Source organism: Balaenoptera borealis, assembly GCF_965194805.1.
Source record: "Balaenoptera borealis genome assembly, chromosome: 6".
Classification (NCBI taxonomy): Eukaryota; Metazoa; Chordata; class Mammalia; order Artiodactyla; family Balaenopteridae; genus Balaenoptera; species Balaenoptera borealis.
The window spans coordinates 111,544,557-111,569,981 of NC_138863.1; the positions used below are offsets into that span (position 1 = coordinate 111,544,557).

The following is a 25,425-nucleotide window of genomic DNA, read 5'->3' on the forward strand; positions in this document are numbered from 1 at the left end:
TTAATCTCCAAGTTCTCTTCTGGTTCCCAAATTCTCTCATTCCCTCTGCCTTTCTGGCAGGGAATAGAAGAGTTACTACCACAGAGGGGCAGTCATCTAACCTACCATAACTCGGCTCAACTGATAAAGGTAGTTAATCTTCCTCCTAGCATGGCAGGGCTGACCTAACTCAGACCCAGACAGAGTTACACCGCCGTCTGTGGTTCTAGAGCAGGTGCCGAGAGAGTCGGACCTTGAAATGTGTTTTGAAACCGACCACCTGTTACTGTGATTGTGTGGCTGTTTTCCTGGCTTATGGGATTTTACTTCAGCTGTTGTTCTCAGGCGAGAGTTTATTTCCTCTAGGAATCACCTCGTTCACTGGCCCTAAACTTAGCATTTGTGCGCAGGGATCTTCCGGAGGCTGATTCAACTCTGCAACACTGAGTATTCTGGCAAAAGTCCTGAAGTCACTCGCAGACTTGAGTAACAGATTTCTCAGCTGGAGATGGGGGGGGTGGGGGGCGCGGAGGTGTTGAAAGAATTCTCTTTCAAGTCTTTTGTCACAGATAATCATATTTTTGAATTTTGCTTCGGGGAGAAGGATTGAAAGGATCAGATTTATAGTAGCTCCTGACTTTATTTTTCCCTGCTAACAGACGACATTGTGCTGAGTCAGCACTTCCCTGGCCTTCACTGCTTCGCCGAAAATTCTTATGCCTATAAAATTTTACTGCAAGTTAAAAACTTGTCAGATGAAGATTCGATTGTTCTCTGACAGACTGAAAGGAATGATACAGTTTGGAACTAGAATGGACTTTAGTGATTAACTAGTCCAACCCTTCATTTTAGAACTGAGGCAGGTGAAGCTCCATGACATTATTATAAAGAGACTTGCTCAAGGTCATAAACCTTGTTAAGGACTGAGCTAGAAATCTACTTATATTACAGAGTGTAGTCTATAAAGGAAAAATAACAATAACAACAAAAAAGCTTAAAAAGCCGTGCTTATAAATATTAAGTTATTTTCTTTAAAAAAAAAAAAAAGGTCATGGTGTTCTAGTTTCCTATCGCTGCCTAACAAACCACCACAAAACTGAGTGGCTTCAAAGAACAATGTACTATTATCTGTCATGGTTCCGTGAGAGAGAACAACGCTTGGCTCCTCTAGGCAGTTCCCACTTGGGGTGTTCGGTGCTGTTGCCATCAGATGGTGGCCGGGGCCGGATACCTAAGAAGCCTTCTTTACTCACACGTCTGGTACCTGAACTGAGATGGCAGGGAAAGCTGGGGCTGGTCAAACATCTCTTTCTCTCCATGAGGATAGGCTGGGCTTCTCACAACCTGGTGGTTCCAGGGAGTCAGATCTCTTACATGGCAGCTGGCTTCCCCCCCTGAACAAATATTTCAGGTGGACATTGTGAGGCTTCTTATGAACCAACTTCTGCTACATGTTATTGGCTACATAGGACCAGCCTAGATACATGGGAGGTGGATTATAAAAGGGCATGAATACCAGGAGGCAGGGCTCACTGGGGACCATCTTTGGCGACTACCTACCACACATGATATCACCACTACTCTTCAGAGATAAATGTTTTAATATTTTGCAAACAAAGAGTGAGAAGTCATTCTAAAACCTATGGCTTATGCTAGGGTAACTCTAGGGACCACATAGGATAGGTAGAAGAACACAGAGTTTGGAGTTAGAAAAGCCTGAATTCAACGCCAAGCACTACCATTTACTAACTGAGACCTCAAGCAAGTTATTTAATTGCTTAGAGACTTGAGTTTCAACATGTACATAATTAGAATAACATTTACTTCAAAGTATTATCTTTAAAAACTAGATAAATAATGGGTGTTAAAAGCTCTTTACACATAATAGTTGCTCAATACATTTTAGTTCCTCTTACCCTCAGCCATGTTTGGAATCCAGAAATCTAGCCAGGTATTCATTGAACGTATGTTTGTTTGTCTGACTGACCAGGTTCTGTGCCACAAGGTGGTGATTCAAATGTTAATAAGACATGTTCCCTTCCTTCAAGGAGCTCATGCTTTGACGAGGGAGAAGAAAGTATAAACATGCACACAACCTAGTGAGAGGGGTACTACAATGAAGGCAGACTACATGCTAGTTTGGGAGCACAAAGGAGGGAACAGTCCACACCAAAGAGGAGTCCTCAGGGAAGTCTTCACAGAGAAGAGAATAATGAGCAGTATCTTTTTTTTTTTTTCTTAACTTTAGATTTATTTAGGGCCATTTGCACATGTTCACAGAAAAGTTAGTTTACCCTAACAAATGACAAGATAGCTCCCCCTCAGTGAGTCCCTGGCCTAAACATCCCACCCACCACCCCCACATGCAGGGGGTGGAAAGAGAAAATCAGTAGAGCAGAGTAGCATGTGCAAAGGCACAGAAGCACAAGACATGATGAAGAGTGAAAGCAGTTGGGTTACACTGAAGCAAGGAACAGTGGGAAATGAAGTAGAAGTATAGATAAGGGGGCCACCTTGGAAGCCATCATGGTGGCCTAAGCAAGAGATGATGAAGGCCCGAGGTAGAGCTGCAGTGGAGATGAAGAGGAGGAGAGGGATTACAGAGATGTAAGGCTGAAATGAAAAGACTGCTTGACTATCCACAGGGAGGAAGAAAGGAATCCAGAGGCAATGCTTAGATTTTTGGCTGGGACATAGACTGTGTCCAGGAGGAAGAATGGGTGACGTGGTAATGAATTTGGTTTTGGACACTCCAAGTTTGAGGAGTCTGCAGGATATTCAGAACAGAATTATTCCACATGTAGTTGAATTTAGGAGTCTGGAGTTTGTGGAGTTGGTTGGGCAGGAGAGAAAGATTTGGGAGTTACCTGACAATTTGGAGAAGTTCATCTTTTCTAGGCTAGCCAGGTAAGTAAATGATGTCTGAGGTTGAAAAAGATAGCTTAAACAGCTGTAGCTTTGGGCTTGAAAATTTTTGTTCTTTTTCTAAAATTTTCTTCTTAATTAGAAGATATAAGTAAAGGAAAGGAAGCAGAGCAGTTGGTAAAGGACTGCAGGAGTACACCAAATAGGTCATATATCTTACAACACCCTCAGCAGAAAAGAATTATTTTTTAATTCCTGCATCTCAAACTAAAAAACCCCACCAAACCTTAATTGATGGTCCATTTAGCTAATTCCATAATAATCACAACTAAATCATATACCAAAAACAGCCCATTGTCATTGGATTTGATTCTCCCTAGCTTATAAGGGTAGCAAATAGAGTTAGGGTCTAATAAAAGTGACATAATTATTGAGACTTTGGTTTAACTATTTTCACTAAAGACTAACCATTTGTAATTACTCTTCTCAAGACTCTATAACAGCAGCACATTAGAAATGAGGGGCTATGTATTCTAACTCCCATTCCTCTATTCTCTAGCATAATTGGTTATCAAACTATTCGGAGTTTCAGATTCTCCTAGGAAGTTTCTTTCTTTTTTTAAATCGGGATTTCAGAGACTCAGCCCCAGTGATTCTCATTCAGTAGGTCTGGGGTAGAGCCCAGGTATCTGCAATTTTAACAAGTTCCCCAGATGATTCTGATGAAACCATAGGCAAACGGAATCATTTCTTAGGGCTCAGTTTCCTCATCTATAAAATCTATAAAATGGCAATGACACCTGCCTTGTCTACTTCTCAGGGCTTTACTGAAGTCCAGAAATATGGTGATATATGTGAAAGGGCTTTGAACATTGCAGGTTCTCTATACAGGTAAGATGTTGGTATTTTCTGGGGCGGTGCATCAGAATCACCTGGAGGCCTTGTTAAGCCAGATTGCTGGATTTAACAATTTAATTGTAAGTGCTGAATCAGGGTTTCTGATTCAGTATGTCTGGGGTGGGGCCTTAGAATCTGTCCTTCTATCAAGTTCCCAGGGGGATGCTGATGCTGCTGGTCCGGGGACCAGGTTTGAGAACCAGTGATCTGGAACTCAAAAACATAGCTGTTGAGTTGGTTTGGAGGTTTCCTCCTCTTACCTTAGAATTGTCTGGGCATAGGTGCTTACTGTTCATGATCCCCAAAACTTTATTCATTAATAAATATTTAGGGGAATTCCCTGGCAGTCCAGTGGTTAGGACTCGACACTTTCACTGCCAGGGCCCGGGTTCAATCCCTGGTCGGGAAGGTAAGATCCCGCAAGCCACGTGGCACAGCCAAAAAATACGATTTAAAAAAAATAAATTAAAATAAAATAAGTAAATATTTACTGAACACCTTTGATGTGCCAGGCGTTGTTCTGGGCACTGAAAATACAACCCTCAACAAAACAGACCCAAACATGAATTAATAAAATGATTCCAGATAACAATAAGTGCCAATAAAAATATACAACAGGGTAATGGGATAGAGAGTGGCTGGGTTGAGGGTGGTTCTTCATACAGAGTAGCTGGGGAAGCTTCCTCTAAGGAAGTAACATTTAAGCTGACACGGCAATGAAATAAAGGAGCTAACCACATACTAAGAGGGGGCAAGAGCAATCCAGGCAGAGGGAACAGTGAGTGCCAAAGCTCAGAGGCCAGAACTAGTGAATGATCAGTAATGTGGGAGGAGACTGGAGAAGCAGGCGGGCTAGAGATTGTAGGATCCTGCAGGCCTTGGTGGCATGAATTATGAGTCAGGTCTGTAGTGTGATACAGACCAGCCCTTCCCAAATTTTAATTTGCATGCAAATCACTGAAGATCCCCTTAAATGCAGACTCTGACTCAGTAGTCATAGGGTAGGGCCTAAGAGTCTGCATTTCTACCAAGCTAGCTGCTGCTGCTACTGCTGCTGGAATCCAGACCACACTTTGCATAGCAAGAGCACAGAAGAAAATGTTAGGAAGTAAATAGGTTCTGTCATCCTTCATTGAGGGAGAAGTGGTATTTTCCCTGGGAGTATGGATGAAAGTTAAAGGGAATGGTAGAAGATGGGGAACTGAGGAAAAAATCATGATGTTGGGGAATTCCAGACACTAAAAATTATTCAGAAGTATCTACTGTGTACAGATATCTGTACTGTGTACAGATAAAAAGTTTAAAAGACTGTCACCAAAATAAAGAATCTAGATAAAATACGAATTCTCTTGGTAGTTTATTTAGAAGCAGCTAGAATAGATTTCCAGGATGAGTTTGCCCAAGTTGAGTGCTGCTGCTCCATCCTAGGCCCCCAATAGCCCTGCTATCCCCCGCTTGCAAAAGCAGTGATGGTTTCCACTACCTCTGCAACGTTCTGCGGCTCCCCGTGACTACTGCCCACAGCCAGAGCTCACAGCTGCCTGCCACATTCTCTCCAACCCTGTTAACCAATGTTGCCAGCCTTTCTCCCTCCATCCACTTGGAAAGGACCCAGGACTTGGCTGGGGTGAGAGGGGAAGCAGAGGACCAAGGACAGCAGGGAGAAGAGGGTACTGAAGATGCCTGTTGCCTCTACAGGACTGCCTGCTGTGTAGCCTTGGAAATAACAGTCAGAATCTGCTTCCCCTCTTCCCCACCACTCCCGCTCTCCCGCAGGGGCGGGAACTGAGTAGTTTTATGTTATAAACCATATGGCTTTTTCTTTTAAGGAATAATCTTCCTCGAATGCATACAGAAGTACAGCACAGTGAAAAAAAAAAAAATCTTAAATAAAATCGGATGCCTCTTTGCGTAAACTTCTATACCATACGATAGATCTCTTGTTATCATAAGCACGTGTTTCCCCCAAATTTCCTGTTTTTTAGATGATTTGTGAATTGAAAATTTTGTCCATGGAAGGAAAGCCACATTATTGAAGCTGTAAACAATAGAATGACTATGGCTTTAATCCTTTGAATAAGGCTTTGTTTCCCATTGACCGAAAACTTCCTAAAGGAAGGAAAGCTAGGAACATTCAGGAAGGATTTGTATTTTATTCTACAACAGCTTTGTGAAAGGGGAAAATCATGTGGAAACCTTAGATTCCCTTTCCTGGTTGATGGGCATCAGAACACACAGCCGTACTGGGCTCCGGTTGCAGCCGGTAGCTCCCTGCCCACCAAAGACTTCCTGACCCCAGTGCCAGCTTTGTTTTGTTGTTGTCACACTGACACCAACAGACATTCATCCTGTGCCAGAGTTTCATACATTCCCCGGACACACTAGGAACAGGTGCACCCACCATTTATCTCAACTTATTTACACAGATCAAAAAATGTTTCCCTAACATAGTCTATTGCATACTCCATAATTCATGGATTATCTGTTAATTAAAGAGATGTAATAATAACAATTGCAAAATTAGTCATCATCCATTGAACTCTTAAATTACTTTAAATCCCCTCCCCCAGGACTGTATTTTCATTTACTTTATACACCAACAATCATTTTCTTTAAAAACTAAATTAGAATCAGGGAACTATACTCAATATCTTGTAATAACCTATAATAGAAAAGAATCTGAAAGAGAATATATATATACATATACATATATATATATAACTGAATCACTTTGCTGTACACCTGAAACTAACACAACATTGTAAGTCAACTCCAATAAATTTTTTTTTGAAAATTAGGACATATTACAAGAAACAAGCAAACATTAAACTTAATAGTAAAATGTTGACACTTTCTGTATTAAAAAAAAAAGTGTTATCAATTAGCAGAATCATCCTTACAGTTTAGGGGAGAGGGTCTGCAGATAAGGGAAGCTGGCCTTAAATCCCAAAATGCTGATGTGGCCATCTCTGCTTTGTGTGGATTCTGTGCTGGAGGCATAAATTACAGAGCCCAGTGCACGGGCTGTCAGGCCCCATTGCAGAAGCCAAAAGGGCCTCTCAGACACCTGCCCCTTCTGAGATTCTGAGTGATATCGGGGATTTATTAATCCCCACTGAATGAAGAATACCACACATCCCCCTTGTGGGCATCAGCCCTTAGGGCTTTGCGTCAGGTATGTGTCTGGGGATGTAATTTAGATATTCGTCATCCTGAGAATTACGTTTCAGGGAGCAAATCCTCATTATAGGTCTGCTCCATAAGTGACTTCCCAGAGACAGAAGGTGCAGCTGAGGTTAGCCTTTGGTCTTTGTCAGCTGTAATTAGAGAAGGCAACACCTCTTCATCCACATGGTCCTCCTGTCTTTACGGCATTACCTGTGGCAGCGGGAATAGCCAGCCTCCCACTCTGTTAGGGACACACTGGGGAAAAGAGACTGGCTGAAAGACGGGATCCATTTCTAGTGCTTTCCAGAGCTGTGCCTGCTTTGTCTTAAGTCAGGGAAGTCCTCCAAGTTACTTTCAGTAGAAGAAAAGATTTAAAAGGCTGTTTCTATATTAGAGTTTTTTAGTCTTTTGTCTAAGCACGGACCCTTCTGAGAGTCTGTTGATAATTATGAATCATTTCCCCCCCAAAAGTGCACATAAGTGTAGACACACAAAACATTGCATACTATTTCAAGGGGGTCACGGACTCTTGGAGACCAGGAAACCTTAGATTAAGAACATGTGATCGAGACTGAGATACTTTTTAAACTTATAGAAGTTAGTTTCATAACCATATATTTCATAACCACTTTTCTAAAATAAATTGTGGCAGTTGTCTTTTTCCTGAGTGAACACTGTATAGCAGAGCATGAAACACCAGCTCCAACCTTTGCAGCTTATACTCCATTCTAAGGCCGCATGGTAGTTCATGGTTATCTACATGTCCGTACATACGGTGTATGGAAATAATAGGTACCCTGATGGTTGCTTGGTATACATGATGCCAAGAACTTTGCCTATAGGACTTATTTATTCCTCATAACAACCACACAAGGTAAATATCACTAATCCATTCTACAGCTAAGGACACTGATGCTCAGAGAAGAAAGCAACTTTCCCAAAGCCACACAGCAGTTAAGCAGCAGAGATGAGGCTCTGGCTCCAGAAACTGTTTGTCTCCAAAGGCCTTCCTCTGAATATGGCACGAGATCACAGACCTACCCAATTTTATAATTAGCTTTTTTATTTCCCTCAGAGTTCTTGAGGCAGTTATCAGGCAGACAGGGAGGAGAAGGACTTTAAGGCTATTTGAAGCAAAACCACACCCCTTCCTCGCAGTGCCATCTCTAGAACGGCTGCCTAGGAGGAACCTGAAGGCGGTCGTCCAGTTGGAAAGTGGCACTGGGAGCTCATCCTAAGGCTGCAGTCACATAAGAAACTCAGAAGCTTCTTCCCACTTTAAGGCTGGCTGGCACGGCTTTGGCTGCCCCTGGCCTCTGTTATAAGAAGAAGTAGCTGTTCCCTCCTTCACTCTGAAGGGTGCTGAAGGACTCTGTGCTGCACTCCCATGTGGCTCTCCCCATCCGAGTGTAAAGAGCTCCGCCCCACGCCGGCACTGCCTAGGTCCTCCCCGCCAGCTCTGCTTCTCTGCCATCTCCCCAGGGTCGCTGCCTGCCTGTCACTCTGCTGCCCTCTCTGGTGGCCACATGGGGACGAGGAACCTGTGAAAACTGAGCAAATAGGCTATCCTACCCTGAATTGTGAATGTAGAAATAGTCAAGCATTTAGACTTTTCTAACATTACGCTTTTCCAAGTGTAAGTGGCAGCATGGGGCACAGCCCAGAGTCTAGTATAAGTGAGTGAGGCAATCAAAGCCTGAAAGGACTTTCTTAATTAAAGTACAAGGATCAAGTAACATAAGTGAAAGAAACTCCACTCACCTAAGTCACTTTAGGGATAACCTGATGAGCTTGAGGCACCATTTGTGGGAGGCAGTATATCAGTGGCTAAGTATGTGGCTCTGGAATCTGATGCTTGGGTTCTGCTGGTGATTCCATCACTTGCTGTTGGACTTTGTACAACTTACTTCACCTCTCTGTGTCTTGCTTTTCCCATCTGTAAAATGGAGATAATAATAGCACCCGGATCAAAAAGTTTTCTGGAGGTGAAATATATTAATAAATATATTATACTTAAGACAGTTCCTGGCACATGATAAGTATTCAAAAAGTGTTATGACCATTATGATTATCATTTGGCCATTTTCATAATCAATGAAGGGTGAACTATTTTGTCCATAGAGCCAAAAGGAGATTGTGAAGACCCAGAAAGTAAGTTATACTTCTTGCAGAGGTCTGGAGGTGGTGAGGTAAGCAAATGACCTTGGTGCAAGGCCTCAAAACAAGGTGATTAGAGCCCCAGTGGTCCAGTTAGGTACTGCTGCATTACAAACCACCAAAAATACAGTGGTTTAAAAAAGCAACAATTTATTATTTCTCATGTTTCTATGGGCTCATCAGGCAGTTCTAGTTCAGAGCGTTGGCTAGGGTCCTGAGATGGCTGGAATGTCCAAAATGGCCTCATTCACATCCCAGCTGGGAACTCAGCAAGGGTTGTTGGTCAATGTCTTTGGTTTTCCTCCAGGAAGCCTCTTCTCATGGCTTCTTGGGCTTCCTCACAGCATGGCAGCTGGTTCTAAGAAAGAACATTCCAAGACATGAAGGCAGAACCTGCAGATTTCTTAAGGCCCAGCCTTGGAGGTTGCGCAGCATCATTTCTGCTGTATCCTATTGGTCGGAATAAATCACTGGCCAGTCTAGATTCACAGGGAGTGAGAATAACCTCTACTTCTTCATAAGGGAGTAAGTAGCACAGTCACACTGCAAAAGAACATATGGGATGAGAGATACTGTCGCTGCCATCTTCAGAAACATGATCTACCACAGCTCAGGGAATAGGAACTAGATTTCCTTAACAACGTTTGGATTGAGTGACTCAATTAGGAAGACCAGTCTGAGTTTGGATCAGAGCTACCCATTGAAAGGAGAAGTAAATGGAATTAAGTGTTTTAATTTAGCGTAACTTGTTTATAAGCGACTTAAAGTTCCTTTGGGTCTAAAGTCATATTCAGAAACATTAATGAGAATAGATAAAGGACATTAGGCCAGAGAACATAATTATCAGTGAAGAACATTTTTAAAAGAAAAAATATTTTCCTTAAAGAAGAGGTAGATGATAAAACCACATGCTCCCTGAATAGTGACAACAGTGAACTTATAGTGAAAAACTGTATTATGTTAAAGTGAACAAAGCAGAAAACAACAAAAGGGCACCTGAATAATGAACAGGAACAAAGAGCAAGAGGCCCATGAGAATTCTGTAATTGCCATTACTGAGAATTTGATTGTTTCCCCACCTCCTACCTCATGTACAGTTCTTTTAAAAGTGCAATATACTTTATAATTGTTTTGTATTTTACATTTCACTTTATTGCAGGGAGGGAGTTTAAGGCCTTTATAGAATTTCTGGATATTGCTACAGTCAAACATGGAATTACAAAATAAGATTGGAGATAATCTAGCCAAATGAATTATTATTTACCCTGAACTCTCCAGTTCCCCACAATTGTACAGAGTCTGGTCTTTGAGATAATGTGATAATGGATAATGTGGAAAAGGCAACAGCAGAAAGATTTTGGTAGATTTTTCAATGTTGGGGAGAAGAGAAAGCAATAAGGAATGGCACCAAGATTTGGGGCCCAGACGATAAATGAATGGCTATGTTTCCTAGAGTGATCAAGAAGGAAAACAGAAGGGAAAGTGAATTGTGTACTGCAGGGGAAGATTACAAAAATAAGTTTGTGACTGAAAGAATATTTTAAGGCAAAGTAGCAGCTGGCCAGCATTTTCAGAACATACTGATATCCCTGGCTTACTTCTATTTGGGAAAGGGCTCCCACTCATTCTCTTTATATGGGACTATAACTTTTTATTATTCATTTTACTGTTTGTCATTTATTGAGTTGTTTCTACCCAGTGTATTTACAACTCTCATAAAATACAGAAGACAATCAAATATACAGAAACAAGATGGGGAAATGCAACTCACCCAGTGAAAATATCATTAGTATCTAGTGGCGGCTGCACACCGTAAAACAATTGGAATCATCTCAGAAGACAAATGAAAAACAAGGGAAATGTGTATCTAGATGCCTCAATGGAAAACTTTTTTTTTTTTTAATAGAAGCTAGTTTTAAATGGGCCATCAGGGAAAAAGGATAAGTTGTCTAAGTGAGAAACTAGACAATCCATCAAGAACAGAATGCAGGGCTTCCCTGGTGGCGCAGTGGTTGAGAATCTGCCTGCCAATGCAGGGGACACGGGTTCAAGCCCTGGTCTGGGAAGATCCCACATGCCGCGTAGCTACTAGGCCCGTGAGCCACAACTACTGAGCCTGCGCATCTGGAGCCTGTGCTCCGCAACAAGAGAGGCCGCGACAGTGAGAGGCCCACGCACCGCGATGAAGAGTGGCCCCTGCTTGCCGCAACTAGAGAAAGCCCTCGCACAGAAACGAAGACCCAACACAGCCAATAAATAAATAAATTTAATTTAATTTAATTAAAAAAAAAAAAAGAACAGAATGCAAAGAAGAGAAAAAGGTAAAGTTCTCATGGGAACAGGATATAAAATTGATGACAGTGGGCCTTCATAGAGGATGAAGAGCAACATAACAATGTGTGCTATGTATTATTTGCATAAACTCCAAAGAACTTGGCACCATCTATGTTTTTCAAATCATAATCATAAACCAGTAAGTAAGAAAAAAAGGGTTCAAGCAGCCAAACTAGGGGTGGGAGTATTCAACTTTACTCAAGGGAGTCCTCAGGTCCTCACTCTACAAATAATTCCAATAAGCTTGGCTACTATCTTTTTCCAAACCCAACCATTTAAAATGAGATTCAGATTCAACATCTACATGTTTTCCACTATAATAATAGTTCATACTTCTTGAGCATTAACTATGCACCAGGCACTGTTCTAAATTCTATCTGGATAGACTTATTTATCACTATAGCAACCTCAGAGATAAGGACTAGGATTATGCCCATTTTACAGATGAGGCGATTAAAACACAGACAGGTTTTTTAAAGTACCCAAAATCACACAACTAGTAAGTGGTAGAGTTGGGATATGCACCCAGGCTAGTCAGGTTCCTACATCCTGAACAACTAGGCCAGCCCCTCTCAAAGCTGAGTGCACATCAGAATCATCCAAAAGGCTTTTGAAACACAGAGTGCTGACCTCCACCCTCAAAGTTTCTGATGTTAGAAGGTCTGAGATAGGGCTGGAGACTTTACATGTCTAACAAGTTCCCAGGTATATTAGTTAGCTTGGGCTGCCAAAACAAAGTACCACAAACTAGGTGGCTTAAAAAACAAAACTTTCAAAGACGGTGGACTAGGAGGACATGGAATTCGTGTCTCTGCACAACTAGGGCACCTACCAGGCACCGGTGGGGGACCACGGACACCTAAGAGGACGGGAGGAACCCCCGGCGACTGGCTTGCTGGATCTTGGTTCCCAGGCAAGAGGTTGGGCCTGAGCTCCTGTGGTGGGAGCTCTGAGTCCCAACCACTGGACTAGCAGAGAACCTCAGACCCCAGGGAATATTAATCGGACTGAGGCCTCCCAGAGGTCCTAATCTCAGCACCAAGACCTGGCTCTATCCAACTGCCTGCAAACTCCAGTGCTGGACGCCTCAGGCCAAACAACCAGTAAGACAGGAATACAGCCCCACCCATAAAAAAAACAAACAAACAAACAATGAAACGACAAAAAAATAGGTTCCAGAAGAAGGAGCAGGGTAAAAACCTTGAAGACCAAATAAATGAAGATGAAATAGGCAAACTACCTGAAAAAGAATTCAGAGTAATGATAGTAAAGATGATCCAAAATCTCAGAAACAGAATGGAGAAAATACAAGAAACATTTAACAAGGATCTAAAAGAACTAAAGAGCAAACAAACAGTGATGAACAACACAATAACTGAAATTAAAAATACTCTAGAAGGAATCAATAGCAGAATAACTGAGGCAGAAGAAAGGATAAGTGAGCTGGAAGATAAAATGGTGGAAATAACTGCCAGGGAGCAGAATGAAGAAAAAAGAATGAAAAGAATTGAGGACAGTCTCAGTGACCTCTGGGACAATATTAAACGCACCAACATTCAAATTATAGGGGTCCCAGAAGAAGAAGAGAACAAGAAAGGGCCTGAGAAAATATGTGAAGAGATTATAGTCAAAAACTCCCCTAACATGGGAACAGAAATAGTCAATCAAGTCCAGGAAGCACAGAGAGTCCCATACAGGATAAACCCAAAGAGAAACATGCTGAGACACATATTAATCAAACTATCAAAAATTAAATATAAAGAAAATATATTAAAAGCAGCAAGGGAAAAGCAACAAATAACACACAAGGGAATCCCCATAAGGTTAACAGCTGATCTTTCAGCAGAAACTCTGCAAGCCAGAAGGGAGTGGCAGGACATATTTAAAGTGATAAAAGGGAAAAACCTACAACCAAGATTACTCTACCCAGCAAGGATCTCATTCAGATTTGATGGAGAAATTAAAACCTTTACAGACAAGCAAAAGTTCAGAGAATTCAGTACCACCAAACCAGCTTTACAACAAATGCTAAAGGAACTTCTCTAGGCAGGAAACACAAGAGAAGGAAAAGACCTACAAAAACACACCCAAAACAATTAAGAAAATGGTAATAGGAACACACATATCAATAATTACCTTAATGTAAATGGATTAAATGCTCCAACCAAAAGACATAGACTGGCTGAATGGATACAAAAACAAGACCCGTATATATGCTGTCTACAAGAGACCCACTTCAGACCTAGCGACACATACAGACCGAAAGTGAGGGGATGGAATAAGATATTCCATGCAAATGGAAATCAAAAGAAAGCTAGAGTAGCAATTCTCATATCAGACAAAATAGACTTCAAAACAAAGACTATTACAAGAGACAAAGACGAACACTACATAATGATCAAGGGATCAATCCAAGAAGAAGATATAACAACTGTAAATATTTATGCACCCAACATAGGAGCACCTCAATGCATAAGGCAAATGCTAACAGCCATAAAAGGGGAAATCGACAGCAACACAATAATAGTAGGGAACTTTAACACCCCACTTTCACCAATGGACAGATCGTCCAAAATGAAAATAAATAAGGAAACACAAGCTTTAAATGATACATTAAACAAGATGGACTTAATTGATATTTATAGGACATTCCATCCAAAAACAACAGAATACACTTTCTTCTCAAGTGCTCAAGGAACATTCTCCAGTATAGACCATATCTTGGGTCACAAATCAAGGCTTGGTAAATTTAAGAAAATTGAAATCGTATTAAGTATCTTTTCCAAAAACAACGCTATGAAACTAGATATCAATTACAGGAAAAAAAACTGTAAAAAATACAAACACATGGAGGCTAAATAATACGTTACTAAATAACCAAGAGATCACTGAAGAAATCAAAGAGGAAATCAAAAAATACCTAAAAACAAATGACAATCAAAACATGACGACACAAAACCAATAGGATGCAGCAAAAGCAGTTATAAGAGGGAAGTTTATAGCAATACAATCCTACCTCAAGACACAAGAAACATCTCAAATAAACAATCTAACCTTATACCTAAAGCAATTAAAGAAAGAAGAACAAAAATATACAAAGTCAGTAAAAGGAAAGAAATCATAAAAAGCAGATCAGAATTAAATGAAAAAGAAATGAAGGAAACAATAGCAAAGATCAATAAAACTAAAAGCTGGTTCTTTGAGAAGATAAACAAAATTGATAAACCATTAGCCAGACTCATCAAGAGAAAAAGGGAGAAGACTCAAATCAATAGAATTAGAAATGAAAAAGAAGTAACAACTGACACTGCAGAAATACTAAGGATCATGAGAGATTACTACAGGCAACTCTATGCCAATAAAATGGACAACCTGGAAGAAATGGACAAATTCTTAGAAAAGCACAACCTTCCAAGACTGAATCATGAAGAAATAGAAAATATGAACAGACCAATCACAAGCACTGAAATTGAAACTGTGATTAAAAATATTCCAACAAACGAAAGCCCAGGACCAGATGGCTTCACAGGTGAATTCTAACAAACATTTAGAGAAGAGCTAACACCTATCCTTCTCAAACTCTTCCAAAATATAGCAGGGAGAGGAACACTCCCAAACTCATTCTACAAGGCCACCATCACCCTGATACCAAAACCAGACAAAGATGTCACAAAGAAAGAAAACTACAGGCCAATATCACTGATGAACATAGAGGCAAAAATCCTCAACAAAATACTAGCAAACAGAATCCAACAGCACATTAAAAGGATCATACACCATGATCAAGTGGGGTTTACCCCAGGAATGCAAGGATTCTTCAATATATGCAAATCAATCAATGTGATACACCATATTAACAAATTGAAGGATAAAAACCATATGATCACCTCAATAGATGCAGAAAAAGCTTTTGACAAAATTCAACACCCATTTATGATAAAAGCTCTCCAGAAAGTAGGCATAGAGGGAACCTACCTCAACATAATAAAGGCCATATAAGACAAACCCACAGGCAACATTGTTCTCAATGGTGAAAAACTGAAACCATTTCCTCTCAGATCAGGAACAAGACAATGATGTCCACTCTCACCACTATTATTCAACATAGTTTTGGAAGTCCTAGCCACGGCAATCAGAGAAGAAAAATAAATAAAAGGAATACAAATTGGAAAAGAAGAAGTAAAACCTCATGTGAGGGAAATACTATTATCCTCATTTTCTCGAGAAAACTGAGAATTAGAGATGTTAAATGACTTTCCTCAAATCACACGGCTGGTGTAGTGGACACTATTGGCTGTACTATTACTACTATGATCTGTTTCTACTCACAACACTTCTGACACCAAATGTATGGGTTTGCCATACCAAGCAACTTCCTGCAGACACCAGTTGGGTGTCCTGCAATTCAATTCAATTCTGACACTATCTGGAGTTAGCACAAGTTAAGGGCTCAGTTCCACAAGGCTGCTCCCCACTTCAGATACCAGTTGTAAGTAGTGGGTTCCCAGGTTACCCACACTTCTGTCTCATGGCTACAAATCAGGGGTTCCTATGACCCTCTCCCTCAGTTTTTGTTTTTGTTTTTTAAATTACCCTTCACATTTTATATATTTTTAAATTTATTATTATTATTTTTTTTGGCTGCATTGGTCTTCGTTGCTGCATGCAGGCTTTTTTTTTTACCTCTAGTTGCGGCGAGCAGGGGCTACTCTTTGTTGCGGTGCGTGGGCTTCTCACTGCGGTGGCTTCTCTTGTTGCGGAGCATGGGCTCTAGGCATGTGGGCTTCAGCAGTTGTGGCACACTGGCTCAGTAGTTGTGGCTCACGGGCTCTAGAGCACAGCCTCAGTAGTTGTGGCGCACAGGCTTAGCTGCTCCGCAGCATGTGGAATCTTCCCGGACCAGGGCTTGAACCTGTGTCCCCTGCATTGGCAGGCGGATTCCTAACCACTGTGTCACCAGGGAAGCTCCCCCCTCCTCAGTTCTGATAATTTGCTATAATGGCTCACAGAGCTCAGGGAAGCATTTTACTTACTATTACTGTTTTATTACAAAGGATATTATAAAGGATCCAATTGAATAGAACCGGATGAAGCAGTACATAGGGCAAGGTCCAGAAGGATCCTGAGCACAGGCGCTTCTGTCCCCATGGAGTTGGGTTGCACCACCCTCCTGGCACATGGATGTGTTCACCAAGCCTGAAGCTATCCAGACCCCTTCATTTAGGGTTTTTATGGAGGTTCCATTAGTAGGCATGATTGATTAAATCACCGGCCGTTGGTGATTAACTCAATCCCCAGACCCTCTCCCCTCCCCAGAGGTCGGGATGGGGGTGAAAGTGAGGCTGGAAGTTCCAACCCTCTAATCACCTGGTTGGTTCCCCTGGCAACCAGCCCCCATCCTGGAACTACCTAGGGGCTTTCAGCCACCTATCACCTCATTAACATACACTCAGGTGTGGTTGAAAGGGACTTGCTATGAATAACAAAAGACACTCCTATCACCTCTATCAGTCAGGAAATTCCAAGGATATTAGTAGTTCTGTGCCAGGAACCAAAGAAGAAGATCAAATATATATTTCTTACTCTGTCACAATATGACAACTGTCTACTCAGCATGCATTCTCCCCTTCCTCCTTTCTAACAGAATCTGATTTTGTTTAGTATCTATCTCTCTCCCATCTATCCATGTGCTTCCACGGAGGCAACACTCCCAATCCATCCCAGTAACTGGTTCAGGCATGTAATCTAATTTTGGTCAATTAGATGTGAAGGAAAGTTTCATGCAGGGATTTTTTGAGGAAAGGTTTCTGTGTTTAAGAGAGAACAAAATCCGATGCTGTCATGACTGGATGTGATGCCTGAATTAGCTGCAGCCATCCTGCCACCAGGCTAAGGATGAGACCTGCAGAACTGAGAAAAAGAAAGAACTGCTCAGTCCTTGATGACATTGCTGAATGGCTGGATCAACCAAACCTGAGCTCTCCCTTCCTCTAAACTCTGTACTACGTGAGCAATACGTTCCTTACCGTTGGAAATACCCTGAGTCAGGTTTCTCTTCCTTGCAGCTAAAGGCATCCTATCTGATTCAGGTGGGAAAGAAGGGTGCTAAGATTTGAGTTACACGTAGTCATGAGAGAAGTAATAGCAGAAAGCAGGACAGCAAGGCTAGAGCCAGAATAAATTTGCAATACAAGAATTCAAAAAGCTTGGCAATTCACAAAAGGACAAATATTGCATGATTCCACTCATATGAAATACCTAAAATATTAATAGTTAAAATCATGAAAACAGAGACTAGCATGATGGTTTCCAGGGAATTGGGGAGGGGGAAATGGTGAGTTGTTTTTTGATGAGCATAGAGTTTCAGTTTTACAAGATGAAAAAGTTCTATAGATCCATTATGCAACAATGTGAGGTAGGGGCAAGATGGCGGAAGAGTAAGACGCGGAGATCACCTTCCTTCCCACAGATACAGTAGAAATACATCTACACGTGGAACTGCTCCTACAGAACACCCACTGAATGCTGGCAGAAGACGTCAGACCTCCCAAAAGGCAAGAAAATCCCCACGTACTTGGCTGTGTGGATGAAAGGCTCTTGGTGCTCCAGCCAGGCATCAGGGCTGTGCCTCTGAGGTGGGAGAGCCAACTTCAGGACACTGGTCCACAAGAGACCTCCCAGCTCCACGTAATACCAAACGGCGAAAATCTCTCAGAGATCTCCATCTCAACATCAAGACCCAGCTTCACTCAACAACCAGCAAGCTACAGTGCTGGACACCCTATGCCAAACAACTAGCAAGACAGGAACACAGCCCCATCCATTAGCAGAGAGGCTGCCTAAAATCATAATAAGGCCACAGACACCCCAAAACACACCACCAGACGTGGACATGCCCACCAGAAAGACAAGATCCAACCTCATCCACCAGAACACAGGCACTAGTCCCCTCCACCAGGAAGCCTACACAACCCACTGAACCAACCTTAGCCACTGGGGACAGATACCAAAAACAACGGGAACTACGAACCTGCAGCCTGTGAAAAGGAGACCCCAAACACAGTAAGATAAGCAAAATGAGAAGACAAAAAAACACACAGCAGGTGAAGGAGCAGAGTCAATACACACCAGACCTAACAAATGAAGAGGAAATAGGCAGTCTACCTGAAAAAGAATTCAGAATAATGATAGTAAAGATGATCCAAAATCTTGGAAATAGAATAGACAAATTGCAAGAAACATTTAACAAGGATGTAGAAGAACTGAAGAGGAACCAAGCAACGATGAAAAACACAATAAATGAAATTAAAAATACTCTAGACGGGATCAATAGCAGAATAACTGAGGCAGAAGAACGGATAAGTGACCTGGAAGATAAAATAGTGGAAATAACTACTGCAGAGCAGAATAAAGAAAAAAGAATGAAAAGAACTGAGGACAGTCTCAGAGACCTCTGGGACAACATTAAACGCACCAACATTCGAATTATAGGGGTCCCAGAAGAAGAAGAGAAAAAGAAAGGGACTGAGAAAATATTTGAAGAGATTATAGTTGAAAACTTCCCTAATATGGGAAAGGAAATAGTTAATCAAGTCCAGGAAGCACAGAGAGTCCCATACAGGAAAATCCAAGGAGAAACACGCCAAGACACATATTAATCAAACTATCAAAAATTAAATATAAAGAAAACATATTAAAAGCAGCAAGGGAAAAACAACAAATAACACACAAGGGAATCCCCATAAGGTTAACAGCTGATCTTTCAGCAGAAACTCTGCAAGCCAGAAGGGAGTGGCAGGATATACTTAAAGTCATGAAGGAGAAAAACCTACAACCAAGGTTACTCTACCCAGCAAGGATCTCATTCAGATTTGATGGAGAAATTAAAACCTTTACAGACAAGCAAAAGCTGAGAGAGTTCAGCACCACAAAACCAGCTTTACAACAAATGCTAAAGGAACTTCTCTAGGCAAGAAACACAAGAGAAGGAAAACACCTACAATAACAAACCCAAAACATTTAAGAAAATGGGAATAGGAACATACATATCAATAATTACCTTGAATGTAAATGGATTAAATGCTCCCACCAAAAGACACAGACTGGCTGAATGGATACAAAAACAAGACCCATATATATGCTGTCTACAGGAGACCCACTTCAGACCTAGAGACACATACAGACTGAAAGTGAGGGGATGGAAAAAGATATTCCATGCAAATGGAAATCAAAAGAAAGCTGGAGTAGAAATTCTCATATCAGACAAAATAGACTTTAAAATAAAGACTATTACAAGAGACAAAGAAGGACACTATATAATGATCAAGGGATCGATCCAAGAGGAAGGTATAACAATTGTAAATATTTATGCACCCAACACAGGAGCACCTCAATACATAAGGCAAATACTAACAGCCATAAAAGGGGAAATCGACAGTAACACAATCATAGTAGGGGACTTTAACACCCCACTTTCACCAATGGACAGATCATCCAAAATGAAAATAAGGAAACACAAGCTTTAAATGATACATTAAACAAGATGGACTTAATTGATATTTATAGGACATTCCACCCAAAAACAACAGAATACACATTTTTCTCAAGTGCTCATGGAACATTCTCCAGGATAGATCATAACTTGGGTCACAAATCAAGCCTTGGTAAATTTAAGAAAATTGAAATCGTATCAAGTATCTTTTCCGACCACAACGCTATGAGACTAGATATCAATTACAGGAAAAGATCTGTAAAAAATACAAACACATGGAGGCTACACAATACACTACTTAATAACGAAGTGATCACTGAAGAAATCAAAGGGGAGATCAAAAAATACCTAGAAACAAATGACAATGGAGACACGACGACCCAAAACCTATGGGATGCAGCAAAAGCAGTTCTAAGAGGGAAGTTTATAGCAATACAAGCCTACATCAAGAAACAGGAAACATCTCGAATAAACAACCTAACCTTGCACCTAAAGCAATTAGAGAAAGAAGAGCAAAAAAACCCCAAAGCTAGCAGAAGGAAAGAAATCATAAAGATCAGATCAGAAATAAATGAAAAAGAAATGAAGGAAACAATAGCAAAAATCAATGAAACTAAAAGCTGGTTCTTCGAGAAGATAAGCAAAATTGATAAACCATTAGCCAGACTCATCAAGAGAAAAAGGGAGAAGACTCAAATCAATAGAATTAGAAATGAAAAAGGAGAAGTAACCACTGACACTGCAGAAATACAAACGATCATGAGAGATTACTACAAGCAACTCTATGCCAATAAAATGGACAACTTGGAAGAAATGGACAGATTCTTAGAAATGCACAACCTACCGAGACTGAACCAGGAAGAAATAGAAAATATGAACAGACCAATCACAAGCACTGAAATTGAAACTGTGATTAAAAATCTTCCAACAAACAAAAGCCCAGGACCAGATGGCTTCACTGGCGAATTCTATCAAACATTTAGAGAAGAGCTAACACCTATCCTTCTCAAACTCTTCCAAAATATTGCAGAGGGAGGAACACTCCCCAACTCATTCTACGAGGCCACCATCACCCTGATACCAAAACCAGACAAAGATGTCACAAAGAAAGAAAACTACAGGCCAATATCACTGATGAACATAGATGCAAAAATCCTCAACAAAATACTAGCAAACAGAATCCAACAGCACATTAAAAGGATTATACACCATGATCAAGTGGGGTTTATTCCAGGAATGCAAGGATTCTTCAATATACGCAAATCAATCAACGTGATACATCATATTAACAGACTGAAGGAGAAAAACCATATGATCATCTTAATAGATGCAGAGAAAGCTTTCGACAAAATTCAACACCCATTTATGATAAAAGCCCTGCAGAAAGGAGGCACAGAGGGAACTTTCCTCAACATAATAAAGGCCATATATGACAAACCCACAGCCAACATTGTCCTCAATGGTGAAAAACTGAAACCATTTCCACTAAGATCAGGAACAAGACAAGGTTGCCCACTCTCACCACTATTATTTAACATAGTTTTGGAAGTGTTAGCCACAGCAATCAGAGAAGAAAAAGAAATAAAAGGAATCCAAATCGGAAAAGAAGAAGTAAAGCTGTCACTGTTTGCAGATGACATGATACTATACATAGAGAATCCTAAAACTGCCACCAGAAAACTACTAGAGCTAATCAATGAATTTGGTAAAGTAGCAGGATACAAAATTAATGCACAGAAATCTCTTGCATTCCTATATACTAATGATGAAAAATCTGAAAGTGAAATTAAGAAAACACTCCCGTTTACCATTGCAACAAAAAGAATAAAATATCTAGGAATAAACCTACCTAAGGAGACAAAAGACCTGTATGCAGAAAATTATAGGACACTGATGAAAGAAATTAAAGATGATACAAATAGATGGAGAGATATACCATGTTCTTGGATTGGAAGAATCAACATTGTGAAAATGACTTTACTACCCAAAGCAATCTACAGATTCAATGCAATCCCTATCAAACTACCACAGGCATTTTTCACAGAACTAGAACAAAAAATTTCACAATTTGTATGGAGACACAAAAGACCCCAAATAGCCAAAGCAATCTTGAGAATGAAAAATGGAGCTGGAGGAATCAGGCTCCCTGACTTCAGACTATACTACAAAGCTACAGTAATCAAGACAGTTTGGTACTGGCATAAAAACAGAAATATAGATCAATGCAACAGGATAGAAAGCCCAGAGATAAACCCACGCACATATGGTCACCTTATCTTTGATAAAGGAGGCAAGCATATACAGTGGAGAAAAGACAGCCTCTTCAATAAGTGGTGCTGGGAAAATTGGACAGGTACATGTAAAAGTATGAAATTAGAACACTCCCTGACACCATACACAAAAATAAACTCAAAATGGATTAAAGACCTAAGTGTAAAGCCAGACACTATCAAACTCTTAGAGGAAAACATAGGCAGAACACTCTATGACATAAATCACAGCAAGATCCTTTTTGACCCAGCCCCTAGAGAAATGGAAATAAAAACACAAATAAACAAATGGGACCTAATGAAACTTAAAAGCTTTTGCACAGCAAAGGAAACCATAAACAAGACCAAAAGACAACCCTCAGAATGGGAGAAAATATTTGCAAATGAAGCAACTGACAAAGGATTAATCTCCAAGATTTACAAGCAGCTCATGCAGCTCAATAACAAAAAAACAAACAACCCAATCCAAAAATGGGCAGAAGACCTAAATAGACATTTCTCCAAAGAAGATATACAGATGGCCAACAGACACATGAAAGAATGCTCAACATCCTTAATCATTAGAGAAATGAAAATCAAAACTACAATGAGGTATCATCTCACACCGGTCAGAATGGCCATCATCAAAAAATCTAGAAACAATAAATGCTGGAGAGGGTGTGGAGAAAAGGGAACACTCTTGCACTGTTGGTGGGAATGTAAATTGATACAGCCACTATGGAGAACAGTATGGAGGTTCCTTAAAAAACTAAAAATCGAACTACCATACGACCCAGCAATCCCACTACTGGGCATATACCCTGAGAAAACCATAATTCAAAAAGAGCCATGTACCAAAATGTTCATTGCAGCTCTATTCACAATAGCCAGGACATGGAAGCAACCAAAGTGTCCATCATTGGATGAATGGATAAAGAAGATGTGGCACATATATACAATGGAATATTACTCAGCCATAAAAAGAAATGAAATGGAGGTATTTGTAATGAAGTGGATGGAGTTAGAGTCTGTCAGACAGAGTGAAGTTAAGTCAGAAAGAGAAAAACAAATACAGTATGCTAACACATATATATGGAATCTAAGGGGAAAAAAAAAAAAAGGTCATGAAGAACCTAGTGGCAAGATGGGAATAAAGACACAGAATGGATTTGAAGATATGGGGAGGGGGAGGGGTGAGATGTGACAGGGTGAGAGAGTGTCATGGACATATATACACTACCAAATGTAAAATAGATAGCTAGTGGGAAGCAGCCGCATAGCACAGGGAGATCAGCTCGGTGCTTTGTGACCACCTAGAGGGGTGGGATAGGGAGGGTGGGAGGGAGGGAGATGCAAGAGGGAAGAGATATGGGAACATATGTATATGTATAACTGATTCACTTTGTTTTAAAGCAGAAACTAATACACCATTGTAAAGCAATTATATTTCAATAAAGTTGTTAAAAAAAACAATGTGAATACAGTTAACACTACTGAACAGTACACTTTCAAAAGGTTAAGAGGGTAAATTTTACATTATGTGGTTTTTTAATCACAATTTTTAAAAACAGCTTAGCAAACTGGAGTCACTTAGGCCACACTTCAGAGGTCCTGAAGACATTACTCTGTTGTATAGAACATTGGCATTGTTCCTCTTACCTTAAATCCCACTGGCTGTTCCCCTGCTTAGAATGCTCTTTCCCCAGATATGTTCATGGCCACATCTCTCATTGCCTTCAAATCTTCAAATGTCACTTTCTCAGTGAAGCCTACCCTGACCACCATATTTAATATTGCAACCCACCCCATCCTCCCACCCCTCAGCACTCCCATTTCCCTTACCTTCTCTACTTTTTCTTTCTTTTTTTTTAAATTTATTTTTTATTTATTTATTTTTGGCTGTGTTAGGTCTTCGTTACTGCGCACAGGCTTTCTCTAGTTGTGGTGAGCTGGGGCTGCTCTTCGTTGCGGTGCGCAGGCTTCTCATTGTGGTGGCTTCTCTTGTTGCAGAGCATGGGCTCTAGGCGCGTGGGCTTCAGTAGTTGTGGCACATGGGCTCAGTAGTTGTGGCTCGCGGGCTCTAGAGCACAGGCTCAGTAGTTGTGGCGCACGCGCTTAGTTGCTCCACAGCATGTGGTATCTTCCCGGGTCAGGGCTCATGTCCCCTGCATTGGCAGGCAGATTCTTAACCACTGTGCCACCAGGGAAACCCCTCTTTCTTTCTTATTATCACTTTCTAACATGTTATAGAACTTACTTTTTATAATTATTTTTTATTGTCTGCTTCTCCCCTCTAAAAGGTAAGATCTACAAGACCTGGGATCTTTATATTACTTTGTTCCCTGATGGATCCCAAATGCCTAGACTAATGCCTAGCACATAGCTGGCACTAAATAACTATTTGTTGAGAGAACGAATGAACATTATCATCGGCTAAAAGTCTTATATGCATTGAGTTTACAAAATAAAATGTGAAAAATGACTTCTGTGCTAAGATGGCAGATCCAGTTTTGTTCCTGCCCCTAGTCCTACAGAAACTAGAATCAAAAGGATGGGAAAACAGAAGGGGAAACCATGCCCCCAAAATTCAGGAAGCTGGAGAGCAGACAGAGCAGTGGTAACCAACTTTGTAGATGTGAAAAGCTGAATCCTAAGGTAGTAGTCAGGATAGCTGAGAATCAACCTAATTTATATCAAAGAAACCTCAGAAGACTCAGGACAAGCAGCACGAAGTACCTCTGTAAATGGAGATGGGGAGGAGAAGTTACAATAAGGAAAACTACATGAGAAGTATGATTCCTATATCCCTCCCTACTCCACTCTTTTGGCAACAGTTCTCTTCCACTCTGACATGATGTATTCTCTAGAGAGGGTGAAAGAGTAGGTCCTTGGACTTTAGGAACTGGGTGCTGCACCAAAACTAGGAGGATTCAGTGACCACATGCATGTTGAATGCTGAATATTCCCAGAACACTGGCAGACCTTTACTCTTCAGGCAGGAGATTAGAAGAGTTTTATCCTGAACAATCTGACCAGCAAGGGGGAAAGATCTAAAAATACTGACACCTAGGGTCTCCGATCAAATGGCCCAACCAGATCATTACACAGTAAAACCTGAAATTGGGAAACCCCAGTCAAATGCTCAGAGCTTCTAATTAGCTTTTTAGTCCCCACTTTTAACATGAACTGACAATCAAAGATTCACCCATAAACAAATGAGTGAATGAATGGATGGATGTTAAAACATCACAATATACAGGACATATAAATTAAAATAAATAAGGA

General features: G+C 40.7%; 1 long non-coding RNA gene across 2 annotated transcripts in view; it reads right to left on the reverse strand.

Annotated features, from left to right (window-relative positions):
- Nucleotides 1–25,425, reverse strand: part of LOC309631473 — a 144,086-nt gene that overhangs the window by 113,213 nt on the left and 5,448 nt on the right. The window contains exon 2 of one of the 2 annotated variants that reach the window (XR_014246289.1): nucleotides 8,671–8,845. This is a non-coding gene — a long non-coding RNA (uncharacterized lncRNA). Of the gene's footprint in view, nucleotides 1–8,670; nucleotides 11,050–25,425 lie in introns of those variants that run through there. The other variant, XR_014246290.1, reaches the window with a different exon arrangement.